At 49.3% G+C, this 15,530-nt stretch overlaps 1 protein-coding gene across 2 annotated transcripts in view; it reads left to right on the top strand.

The window, feature by feature from the left end:
- Kcnh1 (potassium voltage-gated channel subfamily H member 1) overlaps window positions 1-15,530 on the top strand; it is a 308,472-nt gene that overhangs the window by 247,930 nt on the left and 45,012 nt on the right. The window lies entirely within an intron of this gene.

Genomic DNA, 15,530 nt, shown 5'->3' with positions numbered 1-15,530 from the left:
ATATCTGCAAGATCCCCACTTCTTCTGCACCTATTGGGGAAGGACCTATAAGCCTCTGGAGGCTTCTGCCTGTTGTTGGCTTGTGGCAGGCTGGCCTTGGTCTGTCAATGTTCAGATGCCCCTCAGCCCCTGTCTGTGTGGAAAATCTCCCTCCCCTTTTTCCTATAAGGACATCAGTCTTTGGAAGTAGGTCCATCTTGAGATCTTTGCAGTGGTTACGTTTGCAAGGCCCTCTGCCTGCGGTCACAAGCAGAGCTCACAGATTTAGGGCTTAGAAATATGTGTAGGGGCACACAATGTAATCTGTAACCCTATCCCATTTCTCCTCTGCAGCCCATCCTTCTGTTCCTCTCCTTTCTCTTTCTGTACTCCTCTTTTCCCCTTTTCCTCTGTCCCCCCAGTCCTCTCTAAGGGCCGTAAGCCCAGAACAGACAGTTTCTCTTCTTGCAGACAATAGTCTTGTGTAAGCTGGCATTTCTTTGTCTTGGTAGTTTTGGGAATGCAATCTACGCACTGAGTTAATCACTAGCTTCTTTGACTCTCAGAGTAAAATATCTTTTTCCTCAGGCTTCTCATGAGCAGTGTCTCCCTGCTACCCAGAGGAGAGAGGGATTTACAAAGCACCAAGGGCCTGGGCATCTTAGGTGCTGGCCTCAGCTAGGCAGTAGCCACAGCTTCCTGCTAACAGGGGTGGCAGTGTGGTAAGACACAAGGGGTCATAAGCATGCCTTCATTTCAGATGCTTAACCACAATCTATGGCTGGCTTTCTAGCTCTGTGTAATTTTCTTGTTCTCAATTTTTTGATAATTCCTGACAGCTTCTGAATAAGGTCCAGACCCAGAGATCTCTTGCAAACTCTTGTTTCCAGTTACAGTTGAAAGTGGCTTTGCACCCCAGCCCCACTGGACTGTGACAGGCACAGAGCCTGCCTGGCACTTACCTTTGCATCTGTGATCCACCCCCCCCACCCCCCACCCCCCCACCTCCCCACCTCGCCATCCCCACCACAGCCCAGTCCAGCCTTCAGGAACCAGCTCTAATTAACTTTCCTGCTTACAGCCTTCCCCAGAGATGCCTCTTCCAGACAGCTCTGCCCAGGAGACTCCTGCTGGCCTCCTCACTCTTCTTCCAGAGGAGGAGGGGGGTCTCCTCACTCTTCTTCCAGAGGAGGAGGGGGGTCTCCTCACTCTTCTTCCAGAGGAGGAGGGGGTCTCCTCACTCTTCTTCCAGAGGAGGAGGGGTCTCCACTGTGGAGCTAAGCGGAACCAGTTGCACAGAGCACCTGTTGCCCTGAATTATAGGCTGGACTCAGGGTCTGCTCAAGTTTGCCACTGGAACAAGTCCTGAACTGCACCTTGTTACTCATGAACGGTGAAGTTAGACGAGCACTTAGCTTTCCACTAACCCTGCATGCTAGTAATCTTCCTATCCCGTTTGCTCCAGAGAACAGAAAAGCCGAGCGCCACAGGAAAGTGGCCCTGGAGGAGGCCTCTGGGCCTCGTCATGAGTTGGCATCCTCTCTACACCTGTCCCTGCTTGACTTTCAATTCCTATCTTTATCCTCTGATACCCCTATAATCCCAGCCCAGCCCAGCCAAAATAAGATTCCTCCCACAGCTCAACAGATTTGAAAATACTGTTGGAAGATAGTGATTCTCTCCTGTGACTTGGCTTACTAAATTAAAGATTTAGGAAGAAGGTTAAATTCCTAAGCCTTGTCTGGGCTCTGTTCCCACCAGAACCCAAACTATGTCTAGTTTTACCCCCCACCCACTACCCCGTGCCCCGAACAATCTTGCCAGGGCTTGTATTGCTGGGTTTTAAATGTAGCTGACTCTCAGCTACAGCCTGGCCTTTCTAACCTGGAACCACAATACTCAGAGAGCTCTGTACAAGAAACAGCTCCATGTTCCACCCAGGACCTCAGTGTCAGGAGGGGTAGGAAAAGGCTTCTCAGCCAAGCGACCCTCCATACCTTTCCTTCCCCTGTACCTCCCAAGAGACCTTGTTTCTCCTACCCAAGCCAGTCACCTGTGCGCCTGGTGTCCTCCCATACAGAGTGGACTCTGCAGAGGACTGGTCCACCCAGTGCCAGCACCCCTGAGTGCTTGTTAGGAATGCAGACTCTTGCTGCCTCCCCTGGCCAGCTGAGCTGGAATCTGCTACTGAGCAGGATTCCTGCTGATGTGTTCGTACATGAGCGATTGAGAGACAGTGGTCAGCTGACAGAAACATGGGGATGGCTGCGGCTCCCCACGTCTGTGTTGATGGGGAGGCTGTCAGGGCCCCGAGTAAGGGCATCCAGGACTGCCCCCTGGCTGGCACTCACACAGGTGTGGGTGGGCTAATGGAAGGGATCTGGGATCTGGAGCTGGGGTGTGGATACAAGATCTGATGACCACATATTGCTACCTCATGTCCCTGAGCCTCTGGTTTCTCATATGAAAAAAAAAAACAGGAACACTGCCGAGGACATAAAACATATAAAAAGTGTATTTGTGCATGTAAGACACATACACATTTTAGAGTTCTGAGGAGGAACTGATTCTTTATCTCGTCTGGGTTCTTAGGAAGGGGAAGAGTGGACCTGGTGAGAATTTTGGTAGCGTCTGTGGAGACAAGAGACCACAAGCTTCCAAGGGCTGAGTCTCCATGGCGAGGCAGATCTGGCTACCATAATTAGATGGACAAAGGGAGAATTAAACAGGGACAGAGCAAGAAGCAGAGGCCGGAAGCTGGAGCCAAACCATAGCTGGGTGGGGGCCATGAGCAGGAGGCATCAGATTGACAGGCTGAAGCCTGGGCAGCAGCAGCAGTTAAGACAGATGGTTGTGGTCTGGGTGAAGAATTCAGGCCTGAGGCTCTGAACGAAGCCAGGGAGTAGTTCCTGTGAGCTAATGTAGGAAGTTTTGGGGGATCACAGGGTAAGACAGCCCAGCCAGAGATGATGGACAGGTGTCCAAAAAGCTAGTCCAGGCCCAGGCAGTGAGTGAATTCTTGTTATGAGGAGTGGGGTCTCTTTGGGGGAAGGGGTAACAGGTTGACCTTGGCTGAGCACCTCCATGGGGCAACATGCTTGGGCAAGGTTCTCGTTAGGATTATATAACTCACATTCTACCACAAACGTCTCTCTTGATTGGTTCTTCTGTTGATGTCCCTGTGTAGTATAGTAAGTTTCTCTTCAATGTGCAGCCCTGTGTTAGGTGCAGAACTGTGACTGCTCCATGGAGCATAAGTTTCTTTCTCGGTCTCTGAAGCCTATTGGCTGTGAGATGTGCAGCTGTTTTTTTTTTTTTTTTTTTTTTTTTTTTTTTTTTTTGATGGCTGATGTTAAACATGAAGATGTGCTTGTGGCTCAGAGGGTTCAGAATGAGCCCTCCAATTCTACCCATTCCCATATGGGATTCTCCGGGCAGTTGGGACATGGTGCATGGCTCCTGTTGGCCTCCTGTACCTCCCACATGATAGTCACCTCAAGACCTGGCTGCACATGCTCAAAGCTGTGTCACCTAAAGAGTGAACACAGAGCAACAGGATGAGCAGAGACCCAAGCACAGGGCTGCAGGGGCTGACACAGCCCTCCCACCAAGTGTGCACATTCAGTGTGAAGCTGGCTGCTCCCTGGCCCCTGGGGCTCAAGGAGTGTCTTGGCAGGGAATGACATGCATGTGGTTTCCTTTAGATGATGCTCCTGGGTACAGTTGGGTGACTGTGTGGTTCCTTACCATGATGTTTATGTCTCATTTCACAAGTATAAACCGGTTGGTGGAATGGTGCAATTGGAACTGGGAAAATCCCAAACTGTGGAGTATCAGAGAACTCCGCGGTGTTCGCATGTGACACTAATGGATTAAGGACAGGGAAAGGCCCTTTTAAAAAGGTGAAGTAGATTTTCCAGTTGGTAGTGTGCTTATTTCCATATGAAGACAGGGATGAACTGTGTGTGTTCCTTGTGACTTCATCTTCTCTCTGTCTTCACTGCTTATGAAGCTGCTCATTAGATCCCCAGTAAACACAGGGGCACATGCCAGCCCTGTTCGTTGCCACCCAAGTACTGACTCACAGGACAAGGATTTAAAACACTTTACCCTTGAGTGACTTTTTTCTTGCCCTTCTTAACTCCATGAAATAAAAGCTCTGGGGTCTAGAACATATGCCCCTTGCCGAATTCCCACTTCCTGGAACCTGGAGCCCTGACCCAGCTGCTGTACAGAGCAGGCAGAGCACACACAGCCCGGCAACTATAGTCACATCTGTCTAGCTCTCTAGACAGCTATTGAGTCCGGTAACATCTGGGGAGGAGGCTGCATCGACCCCCACAGCATAGACACATTTTGATAAAGTCAGCTTGGCTGTTCCCCTCAGCTCAATAAAGACAACTCTTTCTATTTAAAACTCAGCCCCCACCCTGGCCCCTGCTTCTCCTGCTCTCTCTTTGGTTCTCAGGGAAGCCTTTAACACTTCCTTAGTATCTCTGTGGTCCATCTGCATTGCTGGTCTAGGAGACCCCAAAGCCGTTCAAAGTCCACACACACCCTTCTCTCTTCTTTCTGCAGGAAATCTTGGTGCTGTGCCTTCTGCCTGGGACCTTAAAGGTCATGTAGTTCATACTCTACAATATGAAATTGTAGCCCCTATGCCATCCCAATGAGGGACCAAAGTGTGAGGAGTGGCATGTAGGGTCTTCAAGGGCACACAGGTGATTCAAAAGAGGGCTACATTTGAAGACTTTGTCACTGAGGGATTATTCTGACATTGCATGAGCCTGAGCAAACCACACCTCCAGAGCTTGAGTTTCCTCATCCAAAAGGAGAGAAGCCACACCCTTCCTTCACTTTACAGTTGTCAGCAAGGTTAAATAGAACATAAAGGGGAGTGTACATTGTTAAAATCTGCCTTAGTGAAAAGTACATCCTGAGCCTTGCCACAAAGCATAGCGGGGCAAGGTGTGTGTGTGTGCACAGCCCAATAGGCACACTTTGAATGGAGCAAGGAAGCATGGAGGAGGGAGCCCCTGGAGAGGAGAACCATGGTAGCCCCAAAGGCCATGGTCCCTGCACCATGTGCATCAGCAGTAACACTGGTTAGACCCTAGGGTATTGTATTGTGAGGAACTGGCAGACCCTCCTCCTCCCTGTGAGGCTCATTTCCACCACTCTGCCAGTGTTGGACACCATCCCAGAAGAGGGCTTTGGGTCGCATGTTCACCATGGCTTTTCTTCTGTGTTATACCTCTGTTCCCAAGGCCTGCCTTGAGAATTCTTCTAGAATTGAAGCATCTGGTGCTGACTCAGGCAGCCCCAGCTCTGCTTGGAGGGAGGCAGGGTGGGTGTGGGCAGAAATGCCTCGAGGAGTTGAGGCACTTACCTGGGTGTATTTCTGGAACAGAATGAAGGTGGAGAGACCCTTGCTAACTCACACTCTTTATTTGGCATCTTATTGTCCCTGACTGATGGTCTTTCAGGTCTGGTGACCACCATTTCTTAGTTGTCATGCATGGTCAAAGATCTTTTCAGCTACTTTTAGAAACAAGAGACCATCTGGATATATAGTTTGGGATGCTAAAATACTGGAATTTCCAGGCTCAAAAAACCAAGCAAACTATTTAAATGCTGGCTGTTCTAGAAAAGCCAAAAGACTGGAAGTTACCCTAAATCATTTCCTCAGCCCTTCCCTGGCTCTCCTGTTCCTGACCCAAATTAGTTCCCCATTGGCTTTTATTCATTGCCCCCCTTTCCTCCATTCCCAGCACTTAAACATCTTACTATTCTTCACATACAATATTAGCTTAATAGTTTCTTCTTAGAGCAGTTTGTCACCTGCTCCATCCCTGTAAATTCATTAATTGCCCTTTTGCCTTGGCTGCCAGGTCTGCTCTCTGCTTCTCAGCGACCAGGCTTGGTTCTTCGTGTGTGGTCCTTGGTTTAAAGAGAAGCAAATTCTGGCCCCACTGTAGGCTTGTTGAGCTAGAACCTGGGGTTAGAATGAGACACAGAAGCCTGTGTTTTGCTGGAGCTGCGGTGGCTCTGGTGCCTGCTAAGCCTTGAGAGCCACTGCCTTTATTTTGGGACAAATTCTTCCATGCCTTCCAGGTTACAGGGTGGCCTTGCCCAGGCTGAGGGTCAAACAGAAGAGAGACATGGGTCCTCGAGACCTCTCATTGTCTCACAGAGACGTACTGTAGCTGCAGACATTTTAGATCTGAACTCTGATGGAGAGCGTCCCTCTGCTGCCTCTCACCCTGTAGCAGGCAAGCGAGAGAACAAGCTGCTAGTGGAGAGTGTAGGAAGGTCATAGAGCAGGACTGCGCTGGGGTGCTGGATCTTTATAGGAGAATCGGGAACAGCCTGCTGCATGGCTCCCGAGATGTGGACCATCCACATCATGGAACCCCTGGCAAGTGGAGCTAGGTGCAGCCCCTTCTATGGCAAGAAGTGGGGGTCCCCAGACTCAGCCAACCAGGTACCTAGATAGTAAAAAGTAAACTCTAAGGGTCTGAGGGTTGCACTGGGATGTGGGGATGGCTCTGAACATGAGCCTAGCGCAGAGGAAGGCATTTTAGAGACAAATGAGTAAGGCCGCTTCCAGCCCCAAGGCTGCTTCTGCTGGTTAGTGTCTCGTGGCTGCTCACATATTTAATCAGTAGGTAAACGAGATAGCTTCTACACTAAGAGAAAACATGTGAGCTAAGTCAACCTATAAACAGGACTGGCTGATTTCATTCATGCTTTCAGTCTGAGATCATTTGGGCCCCTGTCTCTGACATCATAGCAAGGAATGTGAGGTAGAGAAAGCTGCTTATGTGTGGTGACTGGCCTGGGCCAGTGTCCCCTTCGAGGACTTTCACTTAGTGCCCTTCCTTATTCCACCCGCCTCCTAAAGACTCCACCACTGCTGTCAGCTGGGGACTCTGGGGACATTCAAGACACCACCCACAACAGTAAAGATCTCCCTGGTGGGCAGACCAGAGGCTGAATTTACCCCAGTCCTGTCTGCAGACCCGAAACACACTGCTCTTGGGTAGGATAGCCACATTCCACAGTCTCACACAAGCAGCCTGACTTCCTGGAGGGCTCTGGCTATAATCAGCTGCCCCAAGGTGCCAGGCCTACACAGGCCAGCAGGGTCCCAGTATCCTTGGCTAACCAGGTTGTGTGTTGCTGGGAGAGTACTTCTGTCTTCCTGAATGGAAGAGTCGAACAGAACTGCCCCAGAGGCCTCAAAGAGGCTGCCTGGTCTCCTGGAAAAGTGTCTCCGGCTTTGATCCTTTGCTCCAGAGCCTGTTTCAGGTGAGACTACTTTGAAGCCTTTTTGTAGTGTTCTGCACACCTGAAGCACTTTTGTTCACACATATAAACATGCACACCTGCACGCACATACATTTGCACACCCACTGTGCAATGCATACATGTGCCTATAGACCTCCATCACGAACTGAGCCTTTCCCATCTTAGAGCTTGCACCTTGTGGGTTCACTGTGTCAGGCTTTGTGTCAGGCTCCCAGTAGCCCCTTCCTGACAACTTCTCCTTGGGCTCTTGTCCAGAAGCAGCTGCTGGGAGGCCCAGGCCTTGTGGACACAATCGGGACATTTTTCATTTATGAGTATTACTGTCAATGTTCCTGGGACAGCTGGCTCAGGCCCAAACCACATGTTGTCACTCAAGTTCAGCCCCATCCAACCAGAATCCCCTTGTGTCCAGCCCCATGCTGGAAGAAATGCAGAGCTGCCTTGCCTGGGTGCCTCTTCCTGCAGTCCAGAGGAGATGGTGACCTAGGAGTGATCGAGTCCTACGTCCTATCAGATGTGATCCCACATGGCTCTCCTGGGGACTCACAGAGAAAACATGGGAGACTAGGACTCCAGGTGGAACTGTGGGAACCCCCTTGCTGGGGAAACCACTGTCCTGTGGCCAAGGCAGTCCTGAGCAAATGGTCCCCTTTGCTGAGATTGACTCTAGCCATACTCCCAGAAACACCAGTGGAATTCTCTGCAGTCACATTCCCAGAAATAAAATAATCCTTCAGAATCCACGGTGACTAGGTCTAGTCCTTTGTCCCTTGGTTCTTGCTTTTGTTTTCTTGGCCTTTGCATGACCTAGTGTTTCTGGGAAGGCCTGCGCTCATGCTGCCGTTGCTCGCTGTCCTCAGCTGCAGCAGATGACGCCGACTCAGCCCTCGCAGCTCCCCCAGCCGGCTCCCTTCCAGGAGACCTGACGGCACTATCTTTAATCAATTTGTTTCGGGAAAATTCAGCAAGATTTTCCTGCCAGGAATCCCTTCCACTTCGCTGCCTTTAATCTAACTGCTCTTCTCAGCACTTCCCATGTGGTTCTGTGGAGTCCTTCGGCATCCACCCCACACTCACGTTAAGTTAAACAATGCAGAGCCTCATTGCAGGGGCCAGAAGTAGCCTGGGCACCTGTGCAATGGTGGTCTGTTGACTGTTAGCACTTGGTACCAACAGCAGAGGTAGACTGTACTGTACTCAGAGGTTTCTAAGGTCCCACCCAGCCCCGCAGTCCCACAGCTGCTTATAAAATAATCACTCATAAGCTTATATTAATTATGAACTGTATGGCCAATGGCTTAAGTTTCTTGTTGGCTAGCTCTAGCATCTTAAATTAGCCCATTTCTATTAATCTATGTTTTGCCACATGGCTGTGGAGTTACTAGTCTGCTGGCATGTTGCTCCTTGGGTGGTCAACTGGCGTCTCTCTCACCTCTTCCTCTCTTCTTTCTGTCTCGCTCTTGGATTTCTTGCCTGGCTATAATCTGACTTGCAATAGGCCAGAGCAGCTTCTTCATTAACCAATCATAGCAACACATATTCACAGCATACCAAAAGACCATCCTGCAGCACTCTGCACAGAGATACACATTCTGGTTCAGAGTTTTCTGCAAGGGTCTCCCATTCATGCTTGTGTCCCCACCCTCCTCAAAGCTGTGTCTTGGCAGCACTGCTCAGCTGCAGCTGGGAATCAGGGTTCCCCGAAAGAAGGTACATCATCCCAGCAACCTGGAAGGCCATGTGGGATGGCTTGAGATGAGTTCAATGACAGCCTGGGAAGCAGTGAGACCCTTCTTCAGAAGGCTTCTCGGTAGGAAGGTGGACTGGGAATAGTTTCCGTTTGTCTTCTGATTGCCTGTCAGTCATAACTGTCCTACCTCCCCCGTCTCACTCCTTCCCCATTTGTCCTCCATCTGTACATACAGAAGGACCGAGGAATAGGATGGATGAAGAGAAACTCCTGGCTTGGATTCTCCTGCCTTCCTCTTGCCTTTGGGGGTGTTTTTATACCACGTACATGGAATCTGCTATGTCTACCAGTGTGTTTCAGGTTATTCAAAGGAATTCCTTCATCTCTTTGTTGGTAAGCTCTGTGTTAACATAAGCTGACATGAGCCAGAGGTTTACAGGATGATCTTACTTTCCTGTCTTCATTGCCCAGGGTCTGTGGTGATGGGTGTTTGTTCAGCTAACACCTTCCCCTTCACCAGCCATTTGAAGAATCCTAGCTACTGTTTATCAGAGTCTGGGATAGACTAGATGAGCTTGTTCTGCACAGGGGAAATTTGGTCCTTTTAGACTCAACTTTTACAAGGCTGTCCTAATTAGCATTACCTGTTAACTTGACATATCCTAGAGTCATCTGAGAGAGTCTTCAGGAATTACCTACATCAACCCATGACCATGTATGTCTGTGAGAGATTTTCTTGATCGTTGATGTAGGAGGGCTAGCCCACTCACCGTAGGTGGTAGTATCCCTAGGCTTGGGGTCCGAGGCTATGGAGAACAGCCAGCTGACAGCAGCCAGGGAGCGAGCCAGTAAGCAGAATTCCTCCATGGCCCTGTCCTAACTTCCTCTCAGTGATGGATTGTGACCTGGAAGCATAAACCAAACGAATCCTTTCTTCCTCAACTTTGCTTTTGGTTAGAGTATTTTATGCCAGCAACAAAATGAACCTAGAACAGAGGACCAGGCAGGCACCTTGGGCTCTCTGATAGGAATACGTGGGGGTGGGGACCATGTTCTCAGCGTTGGTTTTGAGACAGCTTTGCTTCTCATCTCCACTCTGGAACTTATTTTGCCTGGTGATCTTCCATTCTCTCTCTGCTATTGTCACAAAGATCTCCACACTCCTTCCTTTTTAGCCCCCCTCGTATCTTTGAGTTCCTTTTGGATTTCCCGAGCTTGGGTGTTTCTGCCAAAGGCCTTTTTAATAAAGAAAAATATTTTTTAATCATCAAATTTAAACTGACAGTTTCTCTGAAGCAGGGATAAAGGGAAAGAGAAGGCAGCTGTTGTAACCAGCAAATGAAACCCCAGCAGGTAAATAACAGAGGGCAAGGGAAGGCCATCAGTGGCTGCTGCTCGTAAAGCTCCGAAAAGCTCTCCAAGAGGGCTCAGCCTCTGTGGAGTGCAGGACCGAGAATCTGGGCTTGGAAGAGGAAAAATGAACACACAAGCCATCAACTAGCTGCAAACAGGCAGAGACTGAGCTGAACATAACAGCCTCATTTCACAGCAAGTGTTCTGTTGGGTTTAAATATAGTCACAGCTGTCAGAAGGTCAAAGTCCATTTGTTTAATTAAGGTAGTGGGGTTGGAAAGAACTTCACCAGTGAGTGGATTCTGAGCCTGTAAAGAAAGCTGGGTGGGGCTTCTTGTCAAAGATGGTTCTTCCTGATACGGTAGGTTATTGGCCGACACGGGCCTTCAGAGTCAGTCTGTCTTGTCTGTTGTCCCTGCTTTGTGAGCATGTTTGTAACATCCTGGTCCCTGCGTAGGTCTGACTTTTCCAGGAAACTCTTCATTCAGCTGTTGTCCCTCGACAGCCCTAACTCTCTGGAGTTCTGCGGATTAAGTGTTCGCTTGTTGATTTGTTCGTTTTATTTTCTTGCTGGAATCTCAAGCTGACCTTTAAGACAGAACCTAAGACAGGACAGCATGGCCTCCTCCCCACTTCCCACCCTCCTCAGGAGCCAAGGGTCTGGCTTCCTAGAGCTGGGTGCCTGTCTCTTTGATAGGGTCAGTCTCCTTGGGATGCAGAGGTTGCTGTCCAGGGTGCTGACCCATTCTGAGTCCTGCTGTGGTAGTCCTCCCAAACTTGCTGGCTTTTTTAGCCTGATATTCTTGTTGGGTTTAAAGCCTTCTGGCCCATTCAGAATAAAACTACAAGCATTTTTTTTTTTACTTCGAACTTGGCACTTGCACCAGGCAGATAATGAGATTTATCTGCTCTTCCCTGTCTCTGACCCCGCTTGTCTCTGCTCTGTGATAACAAGCCAGGGCATGTCTGCAGAACAGCACAGGGCCAGCCCAGCAGAGGATGCCTGTGGTACAGTTGGGGCCTGCCAAGTTGGCAGCATCTCTTTGGACATTGCACAGCTATCTGTGGCCTCCTAAAGGCAAGAAAGAAAGTCATGTGATCTGGAGCAGAGTCTGGCTGTTACTTGGGGCAGATGCCTTATACAGCCACTGAGCCTAGATGTAGCATGGGAGGAAGAGCAATGTGGACAGCGTCCCTTACTCTGAGGTGGAGCACTTCTGTAGAGAGGACGGATCTATTCTATCTTGGATGATCCATTTTCAGCTCTGTTGAGAGCAGAGTAGGGCAAGACTGGAAGCATGAGGTCAGTTAGGAGTAAACAGTGGTCCCGTAGCCTAGATCAGTAGCTCTGGCAGTATGGAGAAACATGGTCAGTGCTGCAAAAGACTGCATGTGGGTGTCTGAGCAGCGAGTGTGAGACTTGTGTCCTGACTATTGAAGTTATGGAACGACTTAGGAGTTGATCGAGACTTTGAGACAATCAAGTTTGTAGGTGTGCAATGAGCAGGGGTGGATTAAGAGCTGAGATTCAGAAACTAAGATGGAGTTCCAGCTGGCTTTAGTGATTTGGTAGTCACCAGTATGATGAAGGTATTTTAACTAAGGAGACAGTCTGTGGTCATCTGATGAAAAATATGGATAAGGAAAAGGTTCTAGGAGGCAAGAATAGACATTTGTTGACTCAGCCAATTAGACAATATTAATATTAATGACAAAAGACTAGACAGTACACAAATAATAGTCCTTTGTTGAAACAAAAGGCAGCAATACACACTCAAGCTAATAATCCCACTTTTAAAATTATGTACTAAATGACTTTGAAATCAGCCTTCCTCTGCCCTTACTTCTCACTGGGAATACTACAGTGGAAACCCAAATGTTAGGACATGAGACTTGGAAAAAAGAGGCTGAGCCATTAAAAGGGACCTGGCCTCTGTTGTCCCAAATGTTTGGGGGTAAGGAGTGAATTATATTAGAACAAAATCATAGGCTTTATGGAGCAGAATGCAGACTTGACTTAGGATAAAATGTGGGCCTGGAAGAAAGAAGTGCTCTGTGACCTCCCTCTCCCTGCCTGTCTCCTCTGGGACATTGTGGGAGAAGGCTTCGGAAGTGAAATCAAACATCACATCATCCCCAAAGAAGAGAGCTGTGGCTGGGACCCTAAGGTGGGTGCTGTTTGGGAGCATTTGGGGCTGCGGAAGGAAGCACATCCCATTTAAGGGTTCGGTGGGAAATCCTTTCATGTAACCAGTCCCCACGCTCCCCCGGTTCATCTGCTTTATGAGTTAATTGGATTTAATCCTTTAGAATCGGGTGCAGTGTAATGAAGTGAGGCATGGGAATTTGGGTTTTGAAGTCTGTAATTTGGATTGCAAAATCTCCTGACTTTGCCTCCTAGAACCCTGGACTAAGCCTTGGTCTACCCAGGGGCACTGAGTGGGGCTTCTAACATGTAAGGAAGAGATAACAGTGATGTGCTGCAGGCATCAGTTTGTTGGAAACTATAGGCAAAAGAATTTGTGACTGGACATTGCTGGGGGGAAATACCTAAGACGTGCCCTCCTCTCCCAGGCTGCCTCAGATGAACTTGTCCTTGTATCCCCAACTCGGCCTCTCTTCACAGCCCTCCCAGGCCAACTTCCTCAGAAGCAGCTTTTACCCTTTCCCTCCGTCAGAGGTCAGCATCTGACCCATGGCCTCCTTAGGTCTTCCTCTTAGCCAAGCAAGGTTGAGTCTCCCGTGTGCCCTGCTAAATGCCCACAGCTGCTGTGGCTCACCCTTATAAGAGAGCTAAGCATATTCAACCATGCCAGTGATTGTCATTCAGAATCTTAATCCAGATCAAAGATGTGGAAAATGTGACTTTGGGCATTGTGACAGCTGGATATGGAAGGTTAAGGGTAGAGGGTCTTCCTTGGGGTTCCCAGAAGTCACGTTTCCAATGAACAGACAAGACACACACCTTGGAAGCTTCCCACTCTTCTGTAGCCTAATGCGTGTGAGCTGTGAACTTCCCCTTTCTCAGATGTAATGCCATTGAATTACACTCAAAGTATTTCTGTCTACTTTGCATAGCTCTCTGAATATGTTATCCCCTCACTGTGTGTGTGTGTGTGTGTGTGTGTGTGTGTGTGTGTGTGTGTGTGTGGTGTACATGTTCCTAAGTGTATGTGCATGCATCTGTGCACACATGGAGGCCAGAGGTTAAATGTGGGTGTCTTCCTCAACCATTTCCACCTTATCCTTTGAGCCCATGTTTCTCATTGAACCTGGAGTTTATTGATTTAGCCAGACTGGCTGGCCAGTGAACTCTAGAGATTTTCCTGTCTCTGCCTCACCAGCCCTGGGGTTATAGATAAGTGCCATAACTTTGATGTGAGTGCTGGGAAGCTGAACTCAAGTCTTCATGCCTACATGGTATGAACTTTACTGAGCCACTTCCACAGTCTGACTTTGTGAATATATTCTAAGAAATTCAGATTAAAAGTTCTCAGCCTTGGGTTCAGGAGGCACACTGAGCCTGATTGCTAGGGATAAGGAGTTTATTAGAAGAGTTATTAATGCCATGGATCAACAGACAGACAGACAGACAACAGCGTGGTAGGGTGCTGAAGAGAGGAACGGAACAGCCCCCCCACCCCCCCGCAGAGGTGGAGGTCTGTGCTTATCTCCGAGGACAGGGGAGGTTTCACAGCACAAGCCTGTAGCCAGGCTCTGATTCCCAGGCAGGAGGCAGGACAGGGTGGGGAGCAGGATGAGTGGTTACCAGCACCCCTTTGACGTAAGCTCACTCCCCCAGAAGTCTTAGCTGGAGGTTCATGGTGTTCTCTGCAGGGTCTTTGGTATCTGTGGGAGTGGCTGCGGCCTGAGCAGCAGATGGATTGGTACATTACATTCTTACACAGGTGAGACGGGAGGAGATCGGGCCGTAGAGAGTATGCATGTTTTCCTTGTAACTTGTCTTGTTTAATAATTCGGTCAGTTTGTTCTGATGCCAGAAGTAAGAAGCCAGGGGTAGGGGGTGGGGTGGGGAGAGTGGTGTCGGGGGTCAGGGAGGGGTCCTCTGACAATGAAGAATTGACATCCAGGGAGCTCATTCTGCAGATTTGTCAGCCTGGGGCTTTTAATGATCTGTCACTTGGTCCAGGATGTGCTGGGACCTTCACTTGGTCTGTATATTTGTGTTGAAACCTATCATCGAGGTGACAGCATTAGAAGGTGGGCCGTGATTAGGCTGAGGGTCTGTGCCCCTGGAAATGGCACGAGTGTGCTTACAGACGAGGCTCTCCATGGATGACTCACTGTTTCCAAAGCCCCACCATGCACTGAATCTACTGCACCTTGACTTTAGACTTTCCTATCCAGTCTAAAGCATCTTGTTACAACAACACATACACCGAGACTGCGCAAGACTCTGCTCTAGAGAGAAGGTGGGCACCAGAGCCTCTCTCCCCCAAACCACGGATGCACAGTGGCTGAGATGGCTAGTTTGTGATCCAGCACACACAGCACACGTGTCTGTTACAGGAAATCTGCTGGGGCAGAGACTAGTGCCCGCTCCAGAAGCTGTGAAGAGCCCCAGAGTCCGTATACAAGCCGTGGAGCCCCTGCCTCCCAGACAGCAGTGGCTCACAGCCTTTCCAGAAAGACCTGCTGGCTGCCATCTGGGCTGCTGGTGCTGGCGGAGGGTGTGGTTTGGGAGGCAGTTCCTACAAGGGGTATCCATCTTTAGCCACACGCCTGTCAGGGAGGTCGGCTGGTGCTGGAGGCTCCAGTAGGCCGTGTTGGTCTTCGGGCGAGGTAGCCTGGGCCCCTTCTGATCTAATGGTAAACTCGTAAATGACTATTGGACATGCTTGGGGATTGCTGTGCCTGCATGGGACAGTGGCCTTGGGTTACACCAGCAGCGTTGTACCAGTGGGCATCAAGCTGGAAACTGGAAGTGGCCAAGGTAAAAGGCATGCCCTGGCCTCAGCGTGGAATGGTGGTGAACACTCTGCCAGGCTGGGAAGAAGGGCTGGGGAGGGCTCACTTACATCCATCACTTTTCTCCCTTGCTCAAGTAGTGGTTTATGGTCATAATTGCACCTAAGCTCTGTAGTTTTGCCTAAGGATGTTCTCAGAGCCTCCCTAAGACAACTGTGTATTTGAACAGACACACTATATATGTGTGTTTAAAAAGACAATTTAGTCT

Source organism: Peromyscus leucopus, chromosome 15, assembly GCF_004664715.2.
Source record: "Peromyscus leucopus breed LL Stock chromosome 15, UCI_PerLeu_2.1, whole genome shotgun sequence".
NCBI classification, from domain to species: Eukaryota; Metazoa; Chordata; class Mammalia; order Rodentia; family Cricetidae; genus Peromyscus; species Peromyscus leucopus.
The sequence above is the reverse complement of the archived record's forward strand: the minus strand, read 5'-3'. Positions and strand labels throughout refer to the sequence as shown.